The sequence below is a fragment of the Pan troglodytes genome, chromosome 11 (genome assembly GCF_028858775.2).
Source record: "Pan troglodytes isolate AG18354 chromosome 11, NHGRI_mPanTro3-v2.0_pri, whole genome shotgun sequence".
Taxonomy (NCBI): Eukaryota; Metazoa; Chordata; class Mammalia; order Primates; family Hominidae; genus Pan; species Pan troglodytes.
The window spans coordinates 37,470,182-37,487,505 of NC_072409.2; the positions used below are offsets into that span (position 1 = coordinate 37,470,182).

Here is a 17,324-nt window from a genome sequence, read left to right on the forward strand (position 1 = left end):
AAAATATCTGTTTTTATAAATGTTTAATAAAAACATTTTTAAAAAGTGACCTGGGACCCCACAATTGAAATATAGTATGACATAAACAGAAAAAGTCCAGGCTTTGGGGTTTTGAGAGAAGCAAGTCCACCACAAATCCATCTGTTCTGCTACCTTGAGCAACGATTCTGAACCTCGGCTTTCTAATTTGTCAAATGGAGATCATTATGTTTACTTCCCAGGATGGTATATAAATTAAATGAGTTTATGCCTAAGGCTTTTGACAAGCACAGGAGGTAAATGAAAAATAGTAGTTGTCTTAGGTAAGATACTATTGACTTCGTGTAAAAGAATACCTAACAAATTGACTTAATTAATAATGAAGGTGACTTATTATGTAGATGAAAAGTTAAAAGATAGAGTCAGCTTCATATACAATTTAACGTGGCAGTTCCTGATGTCATTTCAGGATGCCAGTAATTCTGTGGGCTTGTCTTCATTCTGCTCTTTTCCTCAGGTCAGCTTTATGTTGAAGCTAGCTTCCCCAATATTAATAAAATGGTTCACTGCAGTGAGAGAATGAGCACTTGTTCCAGAATTACTGGCAGGAGTCATGAGATTCACTCCAGAACCAAGTGGCCAAGAAGATGGAATCCACTGATTGGCTCAACTCAGAACTCTGAGTTGGGAGCAAAATACAAGCTTATTCTCTTTGTTCTCAAAATATCTACTGTTTCATTTTCCTTCAATTTCTTCTACATACCCTAAGTACTCCTTTTAAGGAAACCTTTTCTAGTCTAGGTTTGAAAGATGAATAAAGGGTACCCTCTCTTCTCAAACTATGTAGAATTCTGTACCTATTTCTAAAAACTCAGGTATTTGGAAATCAAAGCTAGAAAGTCCTTTGTCTCTGTGTTTTATCTGTGCCTGTCCCTCCTCTGTGACAATGCTCACTTGATTCTTAATTTTTCTTTTCCTCAAGTCAAAAAAGTTAGAAAGTCTTACAATTATTTAAGCCACACACTCATATTTGTCTGTGGAGATGAGATATATTACACACATAATACTTATTTCAATAATCATCAGCAGTTTCATCTCGATGTGACTTTTTTTGCAGCTGCCTTGGTATTAGCAATAAACTCTAAGGACCATCTTGCTGATACTTTGAACAAATAAATAAGAATATTTCTAATCACTAGCCCACAAACACAAGGACTTGAGCATGCACAAAATCTTAATATACTCCTCAAGCACTACTTGTGAGAGCTACACTAACTCTTGGTTTGGATTCCTATTTCCAGATATTGTTGACTCTAGGTATTCTAGTCTTCATCATGCGTTTGGGGTTTGATAGTGAACCTAACAATCTTTGGGATTCTCTTTTTGATCTTATAGTTTAAAAATAAATCAAGCAACACCATCAAATGGCTGAGAACAAAGAAATTCAGCTTTTGTGATTCTAGACCAGTGGAACCATAACTGCATCTAGTTACATAATCTTGACATATTTTGCCTACTGTTTGTCCAAACACAACATTACTTCACTAGAGCTGTGGGTAAGTATCAAACAAATCTACATACAGAAAGACAAACAAGCAAACCTATCTGGCTTCTAGAATGGCTTTCTTCTTTTCCTCTCCAAACCTAGAAAGTTGATTTGAGAATTGGTGACATCACAATTTACATATGGCATTTAGCAAGTACTCAATTGATGGTAACTTTACTCTTTACTATCATTATGAGAAGAAAGATATACAGACGGTCCCCAAGTTACCCTGGTTTGACTTACAATTTTTTTACTTTACTATGGTGCAAAAGGGATAGTCATTTGGTAGGCTTCTTGACTTAAGATGAGACTAAACCCCTCAGAGGTTGAAAATATTATTAAGTCAAAAATGTACTTTCAACTGAAGATATTTTCAATTTATGATGGATTTATCAGGACATAATCCCATTGGAAATTGAGGAGCACCTGTGTATTCTTCCCAAACTCCTGGTCTGGATCTTCAATTCTGTTTCTCAGTACAGCCCCAGAGGGTGGTAGAGAGGCTTTGTAATAGAATTCCTAATTGAAATTAAATACATGGGGATTTTCAGTGAAGCTGCAAGTAGGAGATCTGTGTTTCTTAGATTAATCTAAACACTGTTCTGTGTTATTAAAGTTGTCTTGTATTGTGCTGATGTTGGATTTGGCTGAAATTTTAAAGATAGGGCCTTTTGTCTGAAGGCACTTTTTTAAAGAAATGAGACCAGGCATGGTGGCTCATACCTGTAATACCAGCACTTTGAGAGGCCAAGGCACAATGATGGCTTGAGCCAAGGAGTTCAAGACCAGCCTGGGCAACATAGAGAGACCTCATCTCCACAAATAATTTTTAAAAATAGCCAGGCATGGTGGCATGTCCCTGTGGTTCCAATTTCTCAGGAGGCTGAAGTGGGAGGATTGCTTGAGCCTGGGAGGTCAAGACTGCAGTGAGCCATGAGTGTGCCACTGCATTCCAGCCTGAGTGACATTGTAAGACCCTGCCTCAAAAAAAAAAAAAAAAAAAAAGAAATGTAATAAATACAAACCAAGGAATGAGGGAATAATCTGGTAGTTCATAACTGTGGTCCTCATGTACCATTGAAGATGTTTAACCATACACAGGAGTCACCAAATCCCAGGTGGGAATCCAAGTAGATAACTAAAAATCACCTAGGTAGACAACCCATAAGAGTAACAATTCCTGACATTGGACTCAAGTCATCTTCTACACAGAGTTCTTCTAACCTGGATTCTTCCTTTAATAATAGTTTGCCTATGACAGTGCCTGGCACAGAGTGGGCATTTAATATACAGGCATACCTCACAGATACTGTGGGTTTAGTTACAGGCCATCCCAATAAAGTGAATACCACAATAAAACAAGTCACGCAAATTTTATTTCCCAGAGCATATAAAAATTATACTTACACTATATTGATATTATAATCTATCAATTATACATTATGTCTAAAAAGATGTACATACTTGCTTTTAAAATACTTTATTGCTAGACAGTGCTGACGCAGAGACAAAAGTGAGCACATGCTGTTGAAAAATGGCAATGGCACCAACAGACTTGCTCAATGCAGGATTGCCACAAACCTTCAATTTGTATTTTAAAAGAAAAAGGCAGTATCTGTGGAACACAATAAAGTGAACCACAATAAGATGATATATGCCCAAATATGTGTTGAATGAATAAATAATTAATCAGACACCTTCAGGTTTTCGTGGGCTTTGACACTCCAATCACCTTCTGCACAAGCAACGACCTTCAACATTAGAGATGTTTTCAGATAGATATGCAAAGACTCCAGGAACCATTGTTAAAAAATCAATCTTTTCTCCCATAACACATTAACCCAGGAGAGATGTAAGCACGAAGACATGCCATCAAGACTGATCCCTACCCATTTATTAACTTAGAATAACTAGGGTCTTTTGTGGGGGTAAGGGAAGGTCAGGTAAATGTAAAACTGGGAATCTTGGAAAGAAAAACGCAACATGTATTTCCCTCCAAATGTTGTCATATTATATTTTAATCTGGGACAATCAAATGCAAGACTACAAACAGTGAGCAGGAAACAAGCACTTCTGAGCAGACAAAACAAGAAAGTGTTTTCTGTCACTCTGTTAATCCAACCTCATCCATGCTATCGTAAGGCCCTGGAGTAGAAAGGAAAGTACAGTCTCTGTCAGCCTTCCAGACTGCATCAAGCTTCCCCAGTTAAAAAGGTCTGCATTCTCTACTCTCTCCTCTAAGAGCTAAACTCCAGTCCTGCAGCTTCTATGGACATGTGGAAGCTGCAGACCAACAGTTTTAAGAGTAAACAAAGTATTAAGTAGGCTGTCAAAATGAACCACTTTCTTAAGGAGCGCACTAAACCAACTGTATCTCACAAATTAGTTTTTCCTGACAAGGTTCAATATTTATAAAGTAATCAAAACAAACTAAATTACCAGGAAAAACTTCAGATAATTTGCAAATACATGGAAATTAATCAACATGCTTTTGAACAACCAATGGTTCAAGGAGGAAAATAATAGGGAAATTTTAAAATATCTTGAGACAAACAAAAATGGAAACATAAAATACCAAAACTTATAAGATGCATCAAAAGCAGTTCTAAGAGGGAAATGTATAGCAATAAATGCCTACATCAAAAAAGAAGGAAAAACTCAAATACACAATATAACATTACATCTTAAGGAACTAGTAAAACAAGAACAAACTAAGCCAAATGTTAGTAGAAAAAGAAAATAGTAAAGATCAGAAAAGAAATAAATGAAATAGGGACTAGAAAAAAAATCAATGAAACTAACAGTTGGTTTTTTGAAAAGATAAAATTCATAAAACTTTAGACAAAGGTTAGACTGAGAAAAAAGAAGACTTAAATAAATAAATCAGAAATGAAAAAAGAGAAATTATGACTGATACAAAAGAAACAGAGAGGAACATGAGAGAATATTATGAACAACTATACGCCAACAAATTGGATAACCTAAAGGAAGCTGATAAATTTCTAGACACATGCAACCTACTGAGACTGAATTATGAAGAAACAGAAAATCTGTACAGACCAATAATAAGTAAGAAGACTGAATCAATAATTTTAAAATCTCCCATTAAATAAAAGCTTGGGACCTGATGGCTTCACAGTTAATTCTACCAAACATTAAAAAAATTCTACCAATCCTTCTCAAACTCTTCTAAAAAATTAAAGAGGAAGGAATACTTTCAAACTCATTTTATGAGGCTGGCTTACCCTGATACCAAAGGAACATGAGGACATTACAAAAAGAAAAAAAAACTAAAGGCTAATATGCCTGATAAACCTAAATGCAAAAGTCCTCAAAAAAAAAAAAAAAACCACTCTGGCAAATCAAATCTAACAGCACATTTTTAACATCATTCATCATTAGCAAGTGGTATTCATCTCAGGAATGCAAGGAGAGTCAAACATACACAAATCTATAAATGTGGTAAAACACATCAACGGAATGAAGGAAAAAAATATGACCATCTCATTAGATGCAGAGAAAAGCATTTGACAAAATCCAATATTTTTTCATAGTAAAACTCCCAACAAATTTGGTATAGAAGGAATGCACCTCAACACGATAAAGGTCATATATGAAAAACCCACAGCTGACATACTCAACAAGGAAAGTTGAAAGCTTTTCCTTTAAGATCCAGAACAAGACAAATGTGCCCACTGGAACCAATTCTATTCAACATAGTACTAGAAGTTCTAGCCAGAGCAATTAGACAACAGAAAGAAATAAAAGACATCAAATGGAAAGGAAGATGTCCCTGTTTATAGATGACATAATCTTATATAGAGAAAATCCTAGACACTCCATCAAAAAAAAACTGTTAGAACTAATAAACAAATTTAGTGAAGTTGAAGGATATAAAATAAATATACAAAAATTAGTAACATGTATATACACTAAAAGCAAACAATATGAAAAATAAATCCAGGAAACAATTTCATTTACAATGGCATTAAAAAACCTTAGGGATAAATGTAACCAAGAAGGTGAAATATCTCTACACTGAAACTATAATAGTTTTATGAGAGAAGTTGAGGAAGACACAAATAAATGCGAAGATACCCTGTGTTCATGGATTGCAAGAATTAAGGAAAATGAATATTGTTTAAATGTTCATACTACCCAAAGCAATGTACAGATTCAATGCAATTCCTATAAAAAATACCAATGACATTCTTCACAGAAGGAGAAAAACACTCCTTAAATTTGTGTGGAATCAAAAAAGACCCCAAATAGCCAAAGTAATCTGAAGCAAAAAGAACAAAGCTAGAGGAATTAGACTGCCTGATATGGAAGTCTACTATAGAGCTATAGTATTCAAACTATCATGATACTGGCATAAAAACAGACATACAGATCAATGCAACATAATAGAGAGCCTAGAAATAGATTGACCCATTTATAGTCAATTGATCTGTGACACAGATGCCAAGAACATACAATGGGGAAAGAGCTAATCTCTTCAATAAATTATCCTGAATATCCACATGCAGGACAATGAAATTAAATGTCATCTCACACCATGTGCAAACATCAACTCAAAATGAATAAAGACTTAAACCTAGGACCTGAAACTTAAAACTATTAGAAAACATGAAGGAAAATCTCCTTGACATTAGTCTGGGTAGCAATTTTTTGGATATAACTTCAAAAGCACAGGCAACAAAAGCAAAAAAATAGACAAATGGGATTACATCAAACTAAAAAACTTCTGCGCAGCAAAGGAAATAATCAACAATAAAGAAATAACCTAAGGAATAAGAGAAGTATTTACAAACATTTATCTGATAAGGAGTTAATATACCAAACATATAAGAAACTCAAACAACTCAAAGGCAAAACAACAAATAATGTGATTAAAAATAGATGAATTACCTAAATAAACATTTCTCAAAAGAAGACATACAAATGGCCAACAGGTATGTGAAAAAATTTTCAGCATCACTAATCATCAGGGAAATGCAAATTAAACCACAAAGAACTATCACCTCATCCCTGTTAGAATGGCTATAATCAATAAGACCATAAGAATTGTCAAGGATGTGGGGGGAAAAAAAAGGCATCTTTGCACATGCCAGTGGGAATGCAAATTAGCATGGCCATTATGGAAAACACTATGAAGTTTCCTCAAATATAAAAAATAGAATTGCCATATGACCCAGCAATACCACTACTGGGTATATATCCAAAGGAAATGAAATCAGTTTGTCAAAGAGATATCTGCACTTCCATTTTCACTGCAGAATTATTTACAATAGCCAAGATATGGAATGAACCTAAGTGTCAATCAACAAACGAATAGATAAAGAAAATGTGATATATATACACAATGGAATAGTATTCATCCATTAAAAAGACAAAAACGCTGTCATTTGCAACAACACTGATGAACCTGGAGGACAATATGTTAAGTGAGATAAGCCAGGCACAGAAAGACAAATACCAAGTAATCTCACCTATATCTGGAATATAAAATTGATATCCTAGAAGTAGAGAGTATCATAGCGGTACCCAGAGGGGGAAAGGAGGATGAGGAGAGAGTGGTCAAACAATATAGAATTACAGTTATATAGAAGTCATATATTCAAGGATGTCTAGTGTAAAGTGACTATAGTTAAATGACCATTTATTGTATTATTGAGAAAGGCTAAGAGAGTAGATTTTAAGTGTTCTCGTCACTAAAATAACTTTGTGAGATAATGCATATGTTAATTAGCTCAATTTAGTATTTCTTTAATGTAAATATTTCAAAACATCACGTCAGACATGATAAACACATACAGCTTTATCTGTCCATTTAAACAAATAAAAAACACTAAGGAAACTAATTTAATTTTTAAAATAAGAAATGAAAAGGGAGAAGGTAGTATAAAAGGGAGGGAAGAAAGGAGGGAGTGATTAAGGAAATAATACAATTGTTATTTTATTTTCTACTCGAAGAACAATATAAGTGATACCAGTCACCATTTTCTAAAAGGCTGAGCAATGTAACCATGACTCGATTTGATTTCTATAGCTATAATTTGGAAATGAGGACCTTCATTTCTTTAAAACTACGTACTGTAAATAAAGACCTCAAAGTAAACAAAATTAAATCCATGAGTTGAAGTTTTTGCAAAATACAAATTGACTATTTTTTATGTAATTTTATTTTTCAACTTCTATCCTTTATGTCCCTCAAAGTCCCTCTTCCTTGATAACAGTCATTATCCAGCTGGCTGTATCCTTGTGAAAACACCATCAGCCAATGTAGCTGCTGGTGGGAAATCCAGGGCAAGTTTCCCCTAAGAGATTTCAAGAAAGTAGGTAGACTAATTTACAAATTATTTCTCATGTTTCCTTACAAATTAGTAGTGACTGTAGAATAAATGAATTTATATTTTAAAAGAGAAAGGAAAGGAAAAATAAATTTTCCATCTTTTCTTCATTTATACAAGCTTTGATTGGATTTCAAAGGCCTCCACTTAAAAAAATCATTGACTCCCTGGGTTTAAGGGATTATTGTCTGTGGAATTTTTAATTACTTTTTGAAGCAAAAAGATAATTGGATTGAGGATTTGACCAATAAAAGAGAAACTGATTTGTTTTTTAATTTTTGGGATTTTAATTAAAATCTATAGTCCCTATCTAGTTAGTATCTGATACATTTTGGCTCAAAGGGTCACTCCTCCTCCCATGTATAAAGTCAGTCACATGAGCACATATACCTCTTTAGACTTTTCTATACTATACAGTAAATATGTCCATTAAATGAAGAAATAAATACATGACAGCTCAAGGTTTGGAAGCTGTGAGTGGCAGTGTTTAAATGTCTGGACTCTCAAGTCAAATGTCATAATTCACATGCCATGCTCATTTCAATCACTCTTTGTCACTGTCAAATAGATTTTACTGTGCAGGGCCCTAAACTATATGGGCACTACAGGGACAAAAAGATACCAGCCTACATAAAACCACACTGTTGTCTTTCCAAGCGTACCTGTATCTATCCTTCTATAGCCTGCCTAATTCTTTATTTAAATTTTACCATTATTTATATTTATGTAAATATTATTTATATTCCTGTTTTAAGCCTCTTCAGATACTTAACAAACACACACCAAACCAACCAACCTACAAGGTATTTATGTTTCTCAAGATTTTAAAGACATCTCTAAGCACTAATGTTCTGAAGGTACAATCCCCATCAGATTCCTTAGGAGTTATATGATCTCAGGAAGAAACAAAACATTGTATGACTTTCATTCATCTCACCCTCTTTGAGGAATGATGCTGAGGGCACACTTGGGTGTGGCTATTACATGTGATTCAGTACCACTGCTGATGACTTTTTGTTGTGTGACCACTGGTGCAGTTTTCAAAGCCTTCCCTCTGTCTTTTTAATTCCCCCAGTCATATTTACCCAAAGTTACCTTGCTGGAAACTATCCTTTGGAATGATCATGTTTCTTTTCTGTCCTTGCTCTTGAGCTAACCCCATTTGATTTCAGCCAGGACAAGCTGGTTTATCCTCTGATGTCATCTCCACACATGGCTGGTTCTATTATGCTTCATCACTGCAGTCCTAAGAGGCATTCCCCAGAATTGATTTTAGTTTTAGTTTCATATTTAGGTTTAGGAAACAACTCAAGTACTCCCACTGTGACATCTTGGAGTTGATATAGGTTTCCCAACTATGTAAAACATAATAAATTCCCCTATTGGACATATTTGTGTTTAGTGTTGAGTTGGATACCACATCCATTATACTGTCAGAGGCCATTCTCAATTGTTAATCACATTCCAAATTCTTTGGTCCTCCAGCCATTGCCGACAAGAGTGTTACTTATGTAGCAGAATGAACTGGGAGCTTTCTGCTGTCTCAGCCAGTCTACAAAAGACTTATGAACAGCCTCTGGGACTTTGATTCTGTTTTTCCAGTTTATTTATGTCCATGACACTCTACCAATTTTCTAAAAGTTAGCCCTTTGTGTTTTATATTAGCAGTACTATCTTGGCATACACTAATAATAATTAATGAAATATTAATTGTTGCATTTATTTGTTTGTACAATTACCACTTTTATTATTCTCAAATCATCCTTCCTAAACTTAATGACTTTGCTCTTAAGAAAGCAACACCCAACTTTGCGATTAAAACAGGTTTCAAGGGGGATAAGCATTTGAAGTCAAACTCTTGTCCCTAAGACAAACTCAAAAGTGTATATACTTATAAGTACACACTTAAATTATTTTATGCAATACAAAATAAGTAACAAATATTTACCGCTGGACAGAGTACAAATTCTAAGTTTGATGTAAAAAAGATGAAAATTCTTCCAATCAGTTACTACATGCTTGTCACCATCGTTGGTATTTACCAATCAAAATGAGCAGGTTCTAGAAGCTCAATGGATGCTTGTCAACAATATGGCTTGAGTAATCATGTGAAAACTATGCCCAATTGGACACCCAGGTGAGTGTTTACATAGATCAAGAACATAGAAAATTGACATCATGCTGGACAAGCAGAGCCATCCAGTGTAGTTGTTAAGAATGTGAAGATTACTGTAGAATTAAATTCAAGATGGTTGACTAGGAACAGCTAGTGTGTGGTGCTCTCATGGAGAGGAAACAGAATGGTGAGTAAACACTGGCTCTTCAAGTAGATCATTAATGAGACCACATCAGGATTCACCAAGGAAGCAAGGGGACCCACAGAGAATAGAGAGGAGTGAAGCCAGGAAGCTGCCTATCCAGGACCAGCCTGGAGCGAGGGGAAGCTCCCTAATGCAGAGAAAGGGTGAATGAGTGAGAGTGCCCAGGGATCCACACTTGCCACATGGACCTTTGTAATCCTGAACACACAAGCACTCACCGCCACAGCCCCTGTCTAGACCACACAGAGAGCTGCCTGGAGTTTTTCCAGAGGCACTGCTCTGGAAACCCCATAGACCCTGAATCCCTAAGCAGCCAAGCACCAACTGCCATAGCCCCAGTAGAGGTCAAACTCATGGTGCTGAAGAGTAGTCAGACTGCCCCACTCCTCCTCTCCAGGAAAGGCTCGGCTTGGGCTTCCAACACAGCAACCCCACCCCTGCCTGAACTCTGCACTCACCCAGGAACCACCTGGACAGCAGACCGTCCACTTCCCATGCCCACTGCTCCTAGCAAGGCAAGGCTTGCCAGCTTGGGCTTCCAGCGTAGCAGCCCCACCTGAACATTACGGTCAGTGACAGCTCTGTGTTCTTCTAGGGCAAAACTCCCAGAAGTAGCAGACAATGCTTGACACCTTTATGTGCCCCCAATAGTAAAGTTCAGCATTGCTTGGGTGGGAGGGAAGTATGAGCGTGCCATGTTCCCTACAGCCACCAGTCTTCATTGCCCCAGCTAAGGGGTCCTGCCATCCCTAGTGAAAGACCCACAGCACAGCTGCCCTGCCCCCACCTGGTCATTTCACCTACAGCCCAGAACCCTTCTGAAAACCCAGTCCCCACAGGCCTGTGATCTTCCTTCAGGCTCCCACCACCTAAGTGTTCCACCAGCCCCTGCCTGAGAGTTTGACCAGTTACCAGGGGACCAGCCTTCCTGCCCCATAATAGCCACCACATCAACTCTGGGTTAGCTGGACCCCGATCAAGCCCTTTCAGGACTCATACATGCTGTTTAGCAGATCATATAGAAGGGCCTGGGAACTGGGGATCTACCTAACCCAATTCAAGTTTCCTGGAACCTGACTACTTTCCCCAGAAACTAAGGCTGAGCTGACTCAAGCAGCTGACACCACCACAACCAACACCTACTCACACTGGCCCAAAGGTGGAGCACCCCTCCACCCCTCCTTTAAGAGAAGCAGTAGCATTGCTACATTGGAGAACAGGCGAGCCTAAAAGCTATCTGTGTCCGGTTGAGTGACAAGGTTATGCCCTGAAACCACTCCCATGGAGATTCACAAAACAAGCATTGCCCATACCTCCCAGCTACACTGCAGTCCAGAGACAGATGACAGTGTGTGTCTGAACTAGGAGTCACAAGCCCTGGAACAGGAATGTGACAGGGAAACAGACCATATTGCTGCCTATCTAAAAGTGGGGGCCAGTTCAACCACTTCACCCCCCTCTGCACAATACCCTCTGCCAAAACTTCAGCACATTTTACCAGGAACTCCCCCCAGCCACCCTCATCAAGGCTGGTGCCTTCTGTCACTATTGGGATATTGGTGGGAAGCCAGGGAGGGGCTCCAGCTCTGCTCAGCTGTGTCCTGCCACCTCTGTACAACAGGAAGCTCAGGATACTGGGCACCCCAATGTCCAGTCCTTCACCCAAAACAACAGACAGCACCTCACAGTGAACAAAAACCAGGTTCACACCCACCAACTTGTGAAGCACCTGGCTCTTACCTGCAAATTCCATCTACCAGCCTGCAGGTTGAGCCATATAGCCCAATAAAAAACATGCCAAGAGAAGTGCATAGGACTACAGGAGCAAAGCCAAAAAGCCCTACCCAATACAATCCTTTTCAGATGAGAAAGAACCAACATAATAATTCTGCCACCATAAAATATCTGAATGCTGTGATACCACCAAAGGCTCACACTCTAGCTCTCCTGCAATGATCTCTAGCAAAAACAGAGGCACAGAGATAACAGATGGAGACCTCAAAGCATGGATTGCAGAGAAACTCAACAATATACAAGACAAGGTTGAAAATGAACAAAAATCAACCTCTAAAGCAACTCAGGAAATAACAAAAGAGGTAAATATCTTAAAAATAGATCAATTAGAGATACTGGAACTGAAAAACTCACTTAAGGAATTTCAGAATACAATTGAATGCTGTATCAATAAACCAGATCAAGCAGAAAGAAGAATTTCAGAGCTTGAAGACTGGTCTTTCTAACTAACCCAATCAGAAAAAAAGTTTTTTTAATTTAAAAGATGAACAATATAGGATCATGTAAAGCAATCAAACCTATGAATTATTGGCATTCCCAAAAGTGGAGAAAAAGTAAACAATCTGTGTATTAGTCCATTCTCATACTGCTATAAAGAACTACCTGAGACTGAATGATTTATACAGAAAAGAGGTTTAATTGGCTCACAGTTCCACAGGCTGTGCAGAAAGCATGGCTGGAGAAGCCTCAGAAAACTTAAAATCAAAGTGGAAGGGCAAAGGGGAAGCAAGCACGTCTTCACACGGCAGCGGGAGAGAGACAGAGCGAAGGGAGAAGTGCCACACACTTATAAACCATCAGATCTCATGAGAGCTCACTCACTATCATGAGAACAGGAAGGGGGAAATCTGCCCCCATGATCCAATCACCTTCCACCTGGTCCCTCCCTCAATATTGGGAATTACAATTTGACATGAGATTTGGGTGGGAACATGGAGCCAAACCATATCATCCTGGAAAATATATTTGAGATAATAGTTTAAGAAAATTTCTCTAATCTTGCTGAGTATAGGAAACCCAAAGAACACCTGCCTGATACCATACAAAGTAAACATCAGCAAGGCATATGGTCAGTAGACTGAGGTCAATGCTAAAGAAAAAATCTTAGTGGCCACTAGGGAAAAAAGTCAGATCATACACAAAGGGAGCCACATCAGGTTTAACAGTACACTTCTCTACAGAAATTCTATAAGGCAGAAGAGACTGGGAGTCTATATTTAGCATTCTCAAAGAAAGGAAATGTCAATCAATAATTTAATACTGGTCAACATGGTGAAACCCCATCTCTACTAAAAATACAAAAATCAGCTGGGCGTGGTGGCAGGCACCTGTAATCGCTCCTACTTGGGAGGCTGAGGCAGGAGAATCACTTGAACCCAGGAGCAGATGCTGCAGGAAATAGGAAAAGAAGAAGTCAAATTATCTCTCTTCACTGATGATATGATTCTATATATAGAAAACCCTGAAGGTTCTGCCAAAAGGCTCCTAGAGCTGGTAAACAACTTTAGTAAAATTTCAGGACACAATGTACAAAAATCAGTAGCATTTCTATACATCAATAATATTCAAGCTGAGAGCCAAATCGAGGACACAATCCCATTTACAATAGCCATAAAGAAAATAAAATACCTAAAAATACATCTAACCAAGGAAGTGAAGGTTTTCTACAAGGAGAATTACAAAACTCTGCTGAAAGAAATCATAGATGATGAAAGAAACAAAAAGAAAAACATCCCATGTTTATGGATCAAAAGACTCAATTTCATTAAAATGGCTACAATTCCCAAAGCAATCTATAGATTCAATACCATTTCTATCAAACTACCAACATAATTTTTCAAAGGATTAGAAAAAACTATTCTAAACTTCACATGGAAACAAAAAAAGGAGTCCAAAAAGCCAAAGCATTTGGGCTTGGTTCAAAGACTTGGAACCAACCCAAATGTCCAACAATGATAGACTGGATTAAGAAAATGTGGCACATATACACCATGGAATACTATGCAGCCATAAAAAATGATGGGTTCATGTCCTTTGTAGGGACATGGATGAAATTGGAAATCATCATTCTCAATAAACTATCGCAAGGACAAAAAACCAAACACCGCATGTTCTCACTCATAGGTGGGAATTGAACAATGAGAACACATGGACACAGGAAGGGGAACATCACACTCTGGGGACTGTTGTGGGGTGGGGGGAGGGGGGAGGGATAGCATTAGGAGATATACCTAATGCTAAATGACGAGTTAATGGGTGCAGCACACCAGCATGGCACATGTATACATATGTAACTAACCTGCACATTGTGCACATGTACCCTAAAACTTAAAGTATAATAATAATAAAATCAAATTAAGAAGCCAAAGCAATCCTAAGCAAAAAGAACAAAGCCAGAGGCATCACATTAACCAACTTCAAACTACACCATGAGGCTACAGTAACCAAAATAGCTTGTTATTGGTACAAAAAACTGACACGTAGACTAAGGGAATGGAATAGAGAACCCAGAAATAAAGCCATACCTACAACTATCTGATCTTCAACAAAGTCGACAATAACAAACAGTGGGGAAAGGACTACCTCTTAAATAAATGATGCTGGGATAACTGGCTAGCCATATGCAGAAAAATGAAACTGGATCCCCCACCCCTCACCTTTCACCATATACAAAAATTAACTCAAGTTGGATTAAAGACTTAAACGTAAGACCTAAAACTATAAAAATTCTAGAAGAAAATCTAGGAAATATCATTCTAGATATCAGCCTTGGCAAAGAATCCACGACTAAGTCCCCAAAAGCAACTGCAACAAAAAAAATATTGACAAATGGGACCTAATTAAACAGAGTAAACAGACAGAATGGGAGAAAATATTCACAAACTATGTATACAGCAAAGGTCTTATATCCAAAATCTTTAAGTTTCAACAAGCAAAACTCAAATAGTTCTATTAAAAAATGGGAAAAGCACATGAAGAGACACTTCTCAAAAGACAACATACATGTGGCCAACAATTATATGAAAGAATGCTCAACACGATTAATCACTCAAAACCACAATGAGATAACATCACATTCCAGTCAGAATGGCTATTAAAAAGTCCAAAAACAACAGATGCTGGTAAGACTATGGAGAAAAAGGAACACTTATACACTGTTGGTGAGAATGTGAATTAGTTCAGCCACTGTGGAAAGCAGTTTGGAGATGTCTCAAAGAACTAAAAAGAGAACTTCCATTTGACTCAGCAATCCCATGAGTGAGTACAACCTCCCCGCCAAAAAAAAATCTTCCTATCAAAAATAAATCATTCCATCAAAGGAAAATAAATCATTCTATCACAAAGACACATGAACTCACATGTTCATTGCAGCGCTATTCACAATAGCAACCTAGGTGCCATCGATGATGAACTGAGTAAAGAAAATGTGGTACATATATACCATGGAATACTAAACAGCCATAAGAAAGAATGAACTCATGTCCTTTGCAGCAACATGGATGCAGACACAGGCCACAATCCTAAGAAAACTAATGCAGGAACAGAAAACCAAATACCATGTGTCCTTACTTATAAGTAAGAGCTAAATATCGGGTACACACAGACATAAAAACGGGAACAATAGACACTAGGGACTACTAGAGTGGGGAGGTAAGAAGGGGGCAGGTGCTGAAAAACTACCTATTGGGTACCATGCTCACTACGTGGGTGATGGGATCATTTGTATACCATGCCTCAGAGACACACAGTTTACCCATGTAACAAGCCTACACATGTGCCCCTGAACCCAAAAAAAGTTGAAAAAAATAATAAAAATAATAAAGATTACCATAGCTGGAAAATGTGTACTTCATGAAACTCTTAGGGCTTTGTTAAAGTATTTTTTGCCTTTTGAATGTTTGAAATGTGCCTTAACAGAATTCAAAACTAAAACTTTAAAAAATTGAACTAACAGGACTGGGCACAGTTGGCTCATGCCTATAATCCCAGTGTTTTGGGAGGCTGAGGCAGGAGGATTGCTTGAGGCCAGTAGTTCAAGACCAGCTTGGGCAATACAGCAAAACTCTGTCTCTATGAAAAAAAACAAAAATTAGCCAGACATGGTGGTTCACACCTATAGTTCTAACTACTTGAAAGGTTGAGGCAGAAGGATTGCTTGAGCTCAGGAGTTCAAGGCTGCGGTGAGCTATGATTGTGCCACTGCACTCTAGCCTGGGTGACAGAGCAAGACTCTAGCTCTTTAAAAAAAGAAGAAGAAGAAGAAAAAACCTTTATTTAAAAAAACAAAGTACGGAAACTAAGGGCCTGTTCACCATAGAATATTATGCAGCCATAAAAAAGAATGAAATCTTGTATTTTCAGTTACATGGATGCAACTGGTGGTCATTATCCTAAGCAAATTAACACAAGAAAAGAAACCCAAATACTGCATATTCTCACTTATAAATGGCAGCTAAACTTTGAGTACACATGGATACAAAGATGAGAACAACAGACACTGGGAACTACTAGAGGGGGGAGGGTGGGATGGGGCTCACCTATCACTCTACTGACTCATAGCTGTGTGATTAAGTCTCTGAGCCTACGTTTCCTTATGTGTAAAATGAGAATGATAATAATATATACATATTTCATAGAATTGTGAAAATTCAAACATATATAAACAAAACAGAAAAATAGATGTAAGTAAAAATAGTAATAACTATAGTTTCTGCTTCTTACCTTACAAGTACCTAGACATGGTACCTGGAATATATTAATCATAAGCTATAATTGTTTTTTTATTACAGTGCGTATTTGGAGTGGTCAGTGTGTCTGAGGTGGTAAGTCTGTACTGAGATGCTGACTTCTCAGTGTATGTAAAGCAAACCGGAATGCCAGTCCTTAAAGTTGGTCAGGAAATCAGGAATAGACAGTGAATGTGGAGTGGTCAGGCCATTCAAGCCCCAGGGGGCCTAGGGTGGGCAGTCAGCAGAGGCTGGTGAGGTTGGTGCTGAGCTTTCATACTTCTCCAAAAGCAAGATCAGGGTGAAATCTTGCTTCTCCAGGGAGAGTGGACCCTAAGGCCTTTATAGCCTGGATGGAGGCAGGTGGTTATTGCTGGCTACTAATGTGCAGATTTATTCTCTTTTTCTAGAGACTAGTCCCTAAATGAAGCCCCCAGTGTAGATCCCAGGTGGGCTAGAATGTAGGGCTCTTCCTTTTCTTTTCTTCTCCTTCCTTACCCTCCTAGTTCTTCATTCCCATAAAGTTGCCCTCTCCAATTTCCGGGCCTTTTCACAGTGAAGTTCTCAAAAGGTAGCACAGCTGGCAGGTCTCCAGCAGGTGCAG

The 17,324-nt window shown here is 37.8% G+C and overlaps 1 long non-coding RNA gene across 2 annotated transcripts in view; it reads right to left on the bottom strand.

Annotated features, from left to right (window-relative positions):
- The window catches only part of LOC129136044 (uncharacterized), a 77,898-nt gene extending 68,602 nt beyond the window's left edge, over positions 1-9,296 (bottom strand). For both annotated transcript variants that reach the window (XR_010148614.1, XR_010148615.1), the window contains exon 1: positions 8,974-9,296. This is a non-coding gene — a long non-coding RNA (uncharacterized LOC129136044). The remainder of the gene's footprint in view (positions 1-8,973) is intronic.
- Positions 9,297-17,324: the final 8,028 nt, after the last annotated feature.